At 39.3% G+C, this 10,600-nt stretch overlaps 1 pseudogene; it reads right to left on the bottom strand.

Annotated features, from left to right (window-relative positions):
• Positions 1–180: 180 nt before the first annotated feature.
• Positions 181–10,155, bottom strand: LOC103212802 (annotated as a pseudogene).
• Between the last annotated feature and the right edge of the window lie 445 nt (positions 10,156–10,600).

A 10,600-nucleotide genomic window follows, 5' to 3' on the forward strand; every position in this document is an offset into this window, starting at 1 on the left:
GAAGCCAAATTTTCCAGCAGGTTGTACCCTAATGTTAGTACAGGTTAGACTAGTCACTACCTTGGTGGGGGGCCTCAGTGTGTTCGGGTTCAGATTCTACACATCCATACACTTTCTTCCAGTTAAGAGCTCTTGGCTTGTGCAAATCACAGGGTGGCTGGAGGACGCTGGACCAGTCCATTAGTTTTTCAAAATGTTGTCATAAACCTGATAGATGTACTGAGAGACTTCGGGAGTTCTACACTTCAGCAACAGTGTATAATTGGGGTTTCCAGGCTGCTCACGCAGCTTGGCCAAACTCCAATTGCCATTAGTGAGCTTCAGGGATTGGTACAACATGTCTTGCCCTTCCACATTCCTCTTGGCAATAATATAAACATTGTTGTTTTGCAATTTATTGGAAACAGTATCAGCATTTAAATGGCATTCCTTAATCTGAAACCGAAGTTCATTTTCATTGAGAATGTCCTTCCATGTTGCAAGGAAGACCTGGTGCTCCATTTTACCATCTTCTACAAAAAGTATTTTGATAGGGATTAGGCAGCTGAAGTAGAAGACATCAGTATTGGTTACCCCAGCCACCTGCAGGTTATTCAGAGGTACCATCTTCATGACTGGGCCTAAGGTGTTGAGAGGCAGGGAGACATCAATCCTCTGATTTGGCATCAGTGGTGTATGGATGGCCAGAGTCGTGCTGGGGATGACACCAAAGCTGTGATTATTGAACTAGATGGCAAAGTCTGTCATGTGCTGCAAAGCTTTGTTGGTGAAGTTCATTTCCATATTGAAGTGCCCTTGGTCGTAAGTGAATGTTCCTGAAATCTTCAAGCCTTTAGCCTTTACTGCAGGTAGCCAGACAGCTTTAGGCACCACAAATCCACCAAGTGTCATGCCTATCCCTGTGGAGAGTTCAAAAAGGTCCTGCTGACCACTGCTGACCACAGCAGGAGTAGGTGAAGGAGCATAGGTTGTAGGCACTGATGATGGGATAAAGGACTGCCCAACTGCTGGACTTCCAAGCAGACTATCAAGTCCTCCACTTAAGAAATCCATATTTATGGGAGCAGTGACACACTGACTGGGGGACCAAGGCCAAGATTCAAAACATCCCCTAGAAGGTCACCTTGAGAAGGTATAACCTGAGGTTGTTCCAGTTTGGCTGCACTGGTGTTGCCAACAAGGCTGTCACCTGCAACAGTGCTTCCATGATAAATTGGCAAATGTTTATGATGAATTCCATGACTTACTTCTACAAAAGCATTGGGAGGCTTATGGTACACAGAGGCCAAAGAACCAATGTGGCAGATCAGTTCATCCAGCAGAGTTGGCTCAATAAGGTCTGTTTCCTCAGATATCAGTGGCTTCTCAGACAAGACTACTTCTTTGACTAAGACAGGGTCCATTGAGAGAAGGAGCCAGTAAATATATCCCTGGTCTTGAAGATCAGAGTTATCAGAATCCTGGGTTGCCAAACTTAACATCTGCTGGGCCAGCTCCTGTGTTTCTGATGGTTTCTTAAGAAACAGCTTCACTATGGCAGTGAGCAGAGTGAGCTTCACCTGGATGTTTTCATCGTGAAAACCCTCCAAGAAGCTCTCCAGTAACTCATCTGCATTGTCAATTCTTTCAGCATATTCTCTCACAGTCCAAATCATAGCTGCTCTAGCACTGGCTAACCAGTGAGTCTAAGTTCTCCCAAAAAGTAGCAATGATACTTTCATACTCATTGAGAAACTTGCAGAAGATGTGTTTGATGCCATCCATCACCTCTGGGACCACATAGTTTACTTTAGTCTGGATGAGATCAAGCAATGTTCTCACACAATGCTGTGCAGATTGCTCCACATTGATGGCACACCATCCAGTGGCTCACACTGCTTTGTGAACAAAGTCAACATCTACTTCTGTGGCATAGTCCTTCAGTTCTGCCAGAATGTGAGCAATGTTGGCTTGGGATGCCAAATCATGAAGTCCAACTTCTCTAGTTTAACATAGATAGGATCATTGTACTTCCCCCCCCAAAAAAAAAAAAAAAAAAAACACTTAGACTTCCTGCTCAAAATTTCAGGCCTTTTTTTTGACCATTAGGTTGATGTTCTGCAAGGTGACGTGCTGCGCCTTTGGCTCCTCAGACAGGAAATTGACAAGTGGAGGGGCTAACTTCTTCGGCAGCATATTGTAGTAGTCAGAGTCCTTGGGTAACAACTCTACAAATTTCATTAGGAATTTTACTGCTGAGAGCGCCACTGTTGAGTTGGCATAAGATAGCCGGAGAGTTACACACTCACAGATGCTCTGAGCTTTTCGGTCATCGTTAGGGTTGTAATTAGATAGGCAGTCAGGAATGAATGTCTGGCCCCATTCAGTGCACTCATTCAGGGCTATCAGCAATTTATTAATGTCCTGCAGGTTCAGATCAAGTAGATTGCTGTTTGAGTGATACTCACTGATTTCAGATAATGGTGCTACAGCATTAACCACCACCACTGGATTTGAATCTGCCATGAGATCTCACAGAGAATCCAGGAATCCTTGATGTTCCACCATTTGGATAATGATATCATGGAGCTTTGCCACACAGACTGCCGCTGTTTTCCAAACACAGGGGTCTTCATCCTTTAAGCACTTACAGAGGGGCTCACAGAGATCTTCTATAATCTTGTCCACTCAGATGCAGCCCATGGTTCTGACTACCAAAGCCTGAATCAGTGGATTAGGATCTTCACAGTGTTTCACAAAGCTGTTGACAACCATGATGGCCGTGTCTGGCTGGCTCTTAGCACAGTTCATCAAGTAAGGATACACAACTTTCTTTAGTTCCAGGTTGTCACCTCATCAGTTCACCTCATCTGGGAAGGGAGAGCTAACATCCTTTCCCACGGTCATAGCAGCAATCACTTTCTTCACAGTTTCCTTCCTCTTTTCTTTCTTTTCATTGTTGAGTTCAGACTTTGTCATGTGTTTCAACTTGGCTGGGCCTGGTTGAGTGGCTGGGCATCTGGATGTAGTATTCCCCATGAAGAGACTGGCAATCTACTCCATGGTGAGATCAACCACAAGCAGCAGAGTAGCTGCCTTTGGGATGTGGTCTGCTTCCTGTATATAAGGAGAAGCTTTAAGAATAATCTCTAGCCTATGACATGCTTGGATCCTGCATGTAGCCATGTCATTGCTGAGCAGCCTGCAATGCTCTGCCAACCTTGGGACTTGCAGTGGACTTAAGTAAATGGCCTGCCATGTGGTTCAGTAATGACAGGGCTGTGCCTTTTTACTTGTCAACCTTGGGGCTTCTCAGCCTCAGCAGCCAGCAGCTGCATGAGTGAAGAAATGTCTCTAGCTCCAGTGGGCTGGGAGCAGGAGGCAAAGCTGGACCCCAAGGTTGAGGGGCTTTAACCTAGCCCCTAGAACCTGGCATTTTGAACTTGGATGTAAAGCCTCCAAATTGTAAGAATAAACTCCTGTTTGTTGAGATCATCCCATTTGTGGTATATTCTTGTCAGAGTGGTACTAGGTAACCAAAACAGACTTTAATTCAAAGATTTCTCCTTTTTTATTGGTTGTGAAATACTTGGAGTCAGTCCTGGTTTTGGATATTTAATGTGCACCAGAGGCAAGGGCAGGAGAGGTGACAGCAGCCAGAGAACACGACCTGGGTAACATTGTAATGGTTTCCTGTCCATCATGATTCCTCCTGTAATATTTTAAGCTGTTACTTTTCATGTTTATATTGTTAATCCAACTGGAAATTGTATGTGTTTTTGTAAAAGAAGTAAGCTTAACGTACCATTATATATATATGTGTGTGTGTGTGTGTGTGTGTGTGTGTGTGTGTGTAGAGAGAGAGAGAGAGAATCGTCTTGAAGACTATGTGTGCCTAACCCAAGCCATGATATTTCCAATCACCTTATATGCAATTGAAAGCTGGACAATGAACAAGGAAGATTGAAGAAGAATTAATGCTTTTGAGTTGTGGTTGAGGTATTGGAGAAAAATATCGAAAGTATCATCAACTGGTAAAAAAACTAACAAATCTGTTCTGGAAGAAGTGCAGCCAGGATGCTCCTTGAAAGAGAGAATGACCAGACTCACCTGACCTACTTTGGTCATGTTGTCAGAAGGGACCATTCCTGGAGAATGATATCATGCTTGGTAAAATAGATGGTCAACAAAAAAGGGTAAGGCCCTCAATAAGATGGATTGACATGGTGGCTGCAATGATGGGCTCACTTATATCAAGGAGTGTGAAGCTGGCACGGGAGCAGGCAGTGTTTCATGCTGCTGTACATGGGGTCGCTGTGAGTAGGAGCTGACTTGACAGCTCCTAACAACAACAACAGAGACAATTACTAACCAAAAGGCCTCCTAACTTTGTATACTTTTATAATCAGAGAGGGATTTGAAACTATAAATAATAAGTATGATAATGATACTAATGCATATTATTTGATCTCATATTTGAGTATGTATGTGCTCTTTTCTTTGGGCATATATTCAAAATGTTAACTGAAATTAACAAATTTACAAGTAAAACATTACTTTGAACAAAATTATGCACTTATAAAGAATTTTTCTTATGGGTTATTTGCTATGAAAGGAAGAGAACAACTTCTGAGTTTGGGAGAATTTAGTCTAATGAAGTGATGGATTAGGAGTGGCAGATGCCTTCAATACTAGGTTCATAACCTTAGGACAGACAGCTGTTTGGGCATTTTTCATTGGGACTGTTGCCCTCAGCAAACACATTTGATGTTCATTCATGGTGTCTTGGCTGAAAATACTCACAACCATCTGTTAGGATGGCATGATGCCTGTTTACAAGTTGGTGAGCCTGTTCCACTAGGAAATGGGTGCCAAGTAAATAACCGTTTGGTTGGGTAGCTTTGCAAGTCTTGCACCACAGTTGCTATAACCAGATCATCCTCTATGACAAGTGTTTCTTGTTTCTATGAGAGTATATATATATATATTTTTACTCTTAGAGTCCATTTTGTGTGCTATCAATTTTATTCTTCTCTTTCTGTTTTTGAGAGAAAAGATATATTTAGCTTAGCATAACATGAAATGTTTTTTTCTACAGATGTTATTTATATAGTATAACATTTCATATGGACAAACAATAGACTTATCCTATTTTCTGAAATAACTGTTGCTTTGGCATTCAGTGATTTTTCCCAGTACTATTTTGATTTCACATATTATTGCTGTTTTAAATTATTATTTCACAGAATCCTCTCCAATATCTCAAAGCTACATTTATTCCCAAGATACATTTCAAAACCACCTTTGAATAAGTACATATGTTAATGTGTCAATTTGAAAGGAAAAAAAAATCAAAACAATGTATTGGTGGAGAATACCACACAAAAAAAGGGAAAACTTACTAATTTCTATGCCATAATTGTAACATGTTAACTGTACAGACATGAAAAATAATGAGTAAATATTACTTCTTAATATATACTTTTTTTTCAAGATCTTCTAATTAACTGAAGAAAAAGTTTTATATAAGATATGTAATTCTCAGGTAACTAGTAAATATATTTATGAAAAAGATATTTCTTAAAATTCAGCTGAACAATTTTTTTATTCATTCAAAATATAAATTCCCTACAAGATTATTATTTTAAACATAAAAACTTTCTATTGTAAATTCCTGTTATCATCAAAATTATACTTCCTGATTTAGAAACTAATGATAAAAATAGAAACAATTATATACCAATATTAATTGCCACACAATTCATGACTCAAGAAATGGAATTCCAAATATGTTTTTGCCATACTTTTTAAGCAAATATGCTTGTTATGTCCAGCATCAGAATCTTACTTCAAATCCCTATATAATGTCTTACTGGGTAAAATGGGATTTAGAAGGCATAAGGATATCAACACTCTTTTCTACATTTAGTACCAAGTAATCAGCTTGTTTGATGCTTTACCCAAGTGTTACATGGTTTGTGTGTGTGTGCATTTTGTGTGTGTCTGTGTGTGCTTGTTAATGATTGGGATGCTTCTCCTACAAATAATGTTACACACATTCCTACAAAGAGCAACTATAGAAAACATTAACCAGTGAGGCCTAAGAGAAATCCAGCACACAGCAGTTCATTTAATATCTATTTTCTCCTCCACAGAAGTCTAGCATGAGGTTGGATTTTATTTCTGAACAATATTTTGTTCTTAACTGCTTTAGTGACTTCTTTTACCTCCTTAAATGCAGAGGGAAATAAGTATAAAATCTTTAATTTTTCCCAACATTAAAGAATATAAAGAAAATTGTTCAGAAGGCATTATCCAATACTTTGGTTTCTTGGCAAAATAAAATTCATGTATATTGAAGAAAGAATTGATTTAATAAAGTGAACACACTGAAGTGTCAGAACATATTTCGCATTAATTTATACAGGAAATAGGACAGTAGAGAATGACTAAAGGAGGAATTATTTTAAAACTAGATTTTCATGCAAAAGGGTCATTGTGAAGTAACAGTGAAGAACAGGTTAATGTACATAAAGTTAAAAAGAAGAGTTTGCTTTTAGTGTTGAAAAATGCCACACAAATCTCAATGCTTAAGCAGCTCTTCATTAGAATAAATGGCATTTCATTTTAATAGTTTCATGACTTTTTTTCAAAATAATTCCAATGGTTTCTATATTTATCTAAGAAATTCAAACTAAAATAATTAATTGAGACTTTTTTCCTTGGAGTTTGGTGTGATTCATTTGTTGATTACTTTGCTTATTTGCAAATTTCATTAATATTATGTCTGGTTTGGCAGATGGGGAAAATTGAGGATCAATGAGAAACAAAAGTGCAATTTCTAAGTTATGAAGTGGAGAAACTCATCACTGCATCACATAACTAGAATAACAATACATGTTGCACAGGTTAAAGAATGACTAATTGACAAGAAAAATCAGAACGGATATACAGAGAAGGAGATAATTGAGAAAGTTTTGAAGGAAGAGTACTGAATTACTAGGGAATTGAGAGGGCATGTGAATTTAATGTGGGAAGAATAGCATGTAAAAAATGCAAAGATGTTGAAAGAGTGGAATATGATGGCGAAGAAACAGCATATTTGGAATCCCTGCAGCAAAAGCGAGTGGAGATAGACCATTAAGAAAATTCATGATGAACATGATTAAGGAACACTTCAGCAGCTGAATTGGGAGTACATAGAGTTCACCCCTGTGAAGAATGATTTCCAGAAAAAGCTTGACTTTTCAAAATTCATTCATTCATTCAATAATTATTGAGCATCTGTTAGGTCCATTCCAATGTCAATTCTACTTGCTGGGCTCATGTCACTGAGCAAATAAATAAATAAATAAATAAACTCTTCAGGTTAATGGAGCTAAAATAACAAGTAAGCAAGAGAATATATGAATTAACATATATGTGATGGTAAATTCTAAGAAACATAATAGAAAGTGAGAGGACTAGAAAGGTTTATTAGGTGCAGTTGGTGTACTATTTTATATTAGATGGTCAGAAAGTGTCTCAACAATAAGGTGAAACTGAAGAGGCAATATGAAGAAAGAGAAGCAGATAGTCCTACAGTGATCTGGGGAAAGATTATTTCAAGCAAAAGGAAAAGATATTAGAAAGTTCCTGAAGAGGGATCCTGATTGACATTTTGAAGGAACGGCAAGAACGTCCTTATTGCTGAAGCCCAGTAATTACCAGGAGTTAAGTTTAATATATCACTAGGGGAGGCAACATAATTTATAGCACATAATTAGCCATGATAGTGGCTATGATTTTTTTGCTGTTTGAGAAAAGAAGTAAAGGGAAAAAATGAACAAAGATGTTATATTATCAGACTTATATTTCAAAAAGATCACTCTTGTAGCTTTTATGAGTATGGACTTTATGTTGTATTGTAGGGGAAGGTGGATGACTAAAGTGGCTGCTATTGTAATAATCTAGGTTATGGACAATTGGTCATAACACTTGAAACATCAAAACAAGATAGAAAGAATACACAGAGTCACTGTACCAAAAAGAACTGGTTGAAGTTCAACTATTTCAGCAGGTAGCATATTATCAAGAACCAATGGTATTAAAGGAAGTTCAAGCTGCAATGAAGTAACTGGTGAAAAACAAGACTCCAGGAATTGATGAAATACCAAATGAGATGTTACAAATTAATGTACTGCTGGAAGCATTCACTAGTCTTTGCCAAGAAATTTGGGAAACAACTACCTGGTCAACTGATGGAGAAGATTCATGTTCATTCCCACTCCAAAAAAAGGTCACCCCACAGAATGTAGAACTTGTGCAACAATATTATGAATTTAACACTTAAGTAAAACTTTGCTGAAGATAATTAAAAAAAAAAATTGTAGCAGTACATCAATAGGGAACTGCTAGAAATGAAAGCTGGATTTAGAAGAGGACATGGAAAGTGGGTATGATAGTTGGAGCTATGTGTCAACTTAGCTGGACCACAATTCTGTGTGGTTTAAGCAATTGTGATGTGGATTATTCCCATGATGGAATCAGATGCATGTGTTCTGAGCAGCCAATCTATTGAAAAGGAGTTTCCCTAAGGGTGTGGCTGGCTTCCGATATATTTATGGACTTCCTGGGAAAAGAGACACTCTTCTGTGGATCGGGATCCTGTTGTGCTGCCTCCAACTCTCCATGAGCAGACAATCCACCATTTGGCCTGAAGATCTTGGATTCATTATTCATTGGAGTCAACAGCCAATACTGCCTACTAACCTTGAGTTTGTTAGCCCTTGCAGCTGCATGACTGGGGAAAAGCCTCTAGATTGACATTTGATCCAAGAACTTGGGACTTGTCAACTTCTATAATTGTGTGAGATATTTTCCCAAGATACATTTCTCTTTCTCTAGACGTATATATAAGCTTTACTGGATTTGTTTCTCTAGAGCCAGACTAACACATTTGGTACTGAGAGTAGGGTGGTTCTAGAGAGACAAAATCATAAGGATGGGCTTCCTAAATTGGTTCTCACCAATTCTGTTTTGGTTCTAAAATTTGATTAATCATAAAAGCCACTGGTGTCCTTGCCTCTGTTAGCAAAGAGGGCCCTACTAATCCTTGGCATGAGGTGGCAACCTTAATATGCAAAATAGCACCACAAATACATCAAGCATTTTTGAGAAGTGAGGTTCTCTGTGATTGCATATTTGATGCTTTTCTGCAATTTTGTCTACATGAGGGGTATAAGGAAGCTGGTTTGTTCTACTTATGCTAGACAAAGTGGTGAAAGAGTGAGATGAGTTCAGGGCTGCTGAGTCACAGCTAAAGTGCCAAAGAAACGACCTCAATGTTTCCAATTGTGCTCTGAAAGAAAGTCTTATTTCTTCTAGTAAAAGAGCTGATAATGACAAAAACCAAACCCAGAGTCTTATTGTAAGGGTCGCTGACTTACCACACCAATTAAATTGCCAACCCAAAATGTATTTGAAGTTAAAGTGAGGGCATCGATTAGGAAAAAAATGGGATCCTGAAACCTGGAATGGGGACATATGGGCAGATAGTCAGGAAGATGAGGATATGGAGCCTGTAAATTCTGTTGAATCCCTCCATCTGAAGGGATTACTATAAAAACATTATCCTTGGGACTTTGGAGCAAAGCCCTGCCATCCTTTGCAGATAACTACTCTTTTTTGAGAAACAGCTTTTGGATTCTTACTGGGCTTTAGTAGAGAGTGACCACCTAACCATGGGCCACCAAGTCACCATGAGCCCTGAGCTGCCAAACATGAACTGGGTGTTGTCTGACCCACATAGTCATAAAGTTGGACATGCACAGCAGCACTTTATCATTAAATGGAAGTGGTATATCAGAAATCAGGCTTGAGCAGGACATGAAGGCATAAGTAAGTTGCATGAGGAAGTGGTCAAAATGTCTATGGTCTCTACTCCAGTCACATTACCTTCCCTCTCCCAGTCTGCACCTATGGCTTCATAGGGAATTCCCTATGATCAGTTGAATGAGGAAGAGAAAACTCGTGCTTGGTTTACAGATGTCTTTTCACGATATACAAGCACCACTTGAAAGTGGACAGCAGCAGTACTGCAGCCCTTTTCTGGGACTTCCTTGAAGGACAGTTGTGAAGGGAAATCCTCCTAATGGGCAGAACTTCGAGCTGTGCATATGGCTGTTCACTTTGCATGGAACAAGAAATGGCCAGATGTGCAATTATATACAGATCCATGGGCTGTGGCTGATGGCTTGGCTGGATGGTCTGGGACTTGGAAGAAGCATGATTGGAAAATTGGTGGCAAGGATGTATGGGGAAGAGGCATATGGATAGATCTCTCTGACTGGGCCAAAGTAGTAAAGATATTTGTGTCTCATGGGAACACCCACCAAAAGTTGACCTCAGCAGAGGAGGACTTTAACAATCAGGTGGACATGATGACACATTCAGTGGAAGCCAGCCATCCTTTTCCCCCAGCTACTCCTGTCATTGCTCAATGGGCTCATGAACAAAGTGGCCATTGTGGCAGGGATGGAGGTTATGCATGGGCTCAGCAACATGAAGTTTCACTTACTAAGGCTTATCTGGCTACTGCCAGTGCTGAATGCCCAATCTACCAGCAGCAGAGACCAACACT

This window comes from Orycteropus afer, unplaced genomic scaffold (assembly GCF_000298275.1).
Source record: "Orycteropus afer afer isolate SDZICR_OR568_19922 unplaced genomic scaffold, OryAfe1.0 scaffold01109, whole genome shotgun sequence".
NCBI classification, from domain to species: Eukaryota; Metazoa; Chordata; class Mammalia; order Tubulidentata; family Orycteropodidae; genus Orycteropus; species Orycteropus afer.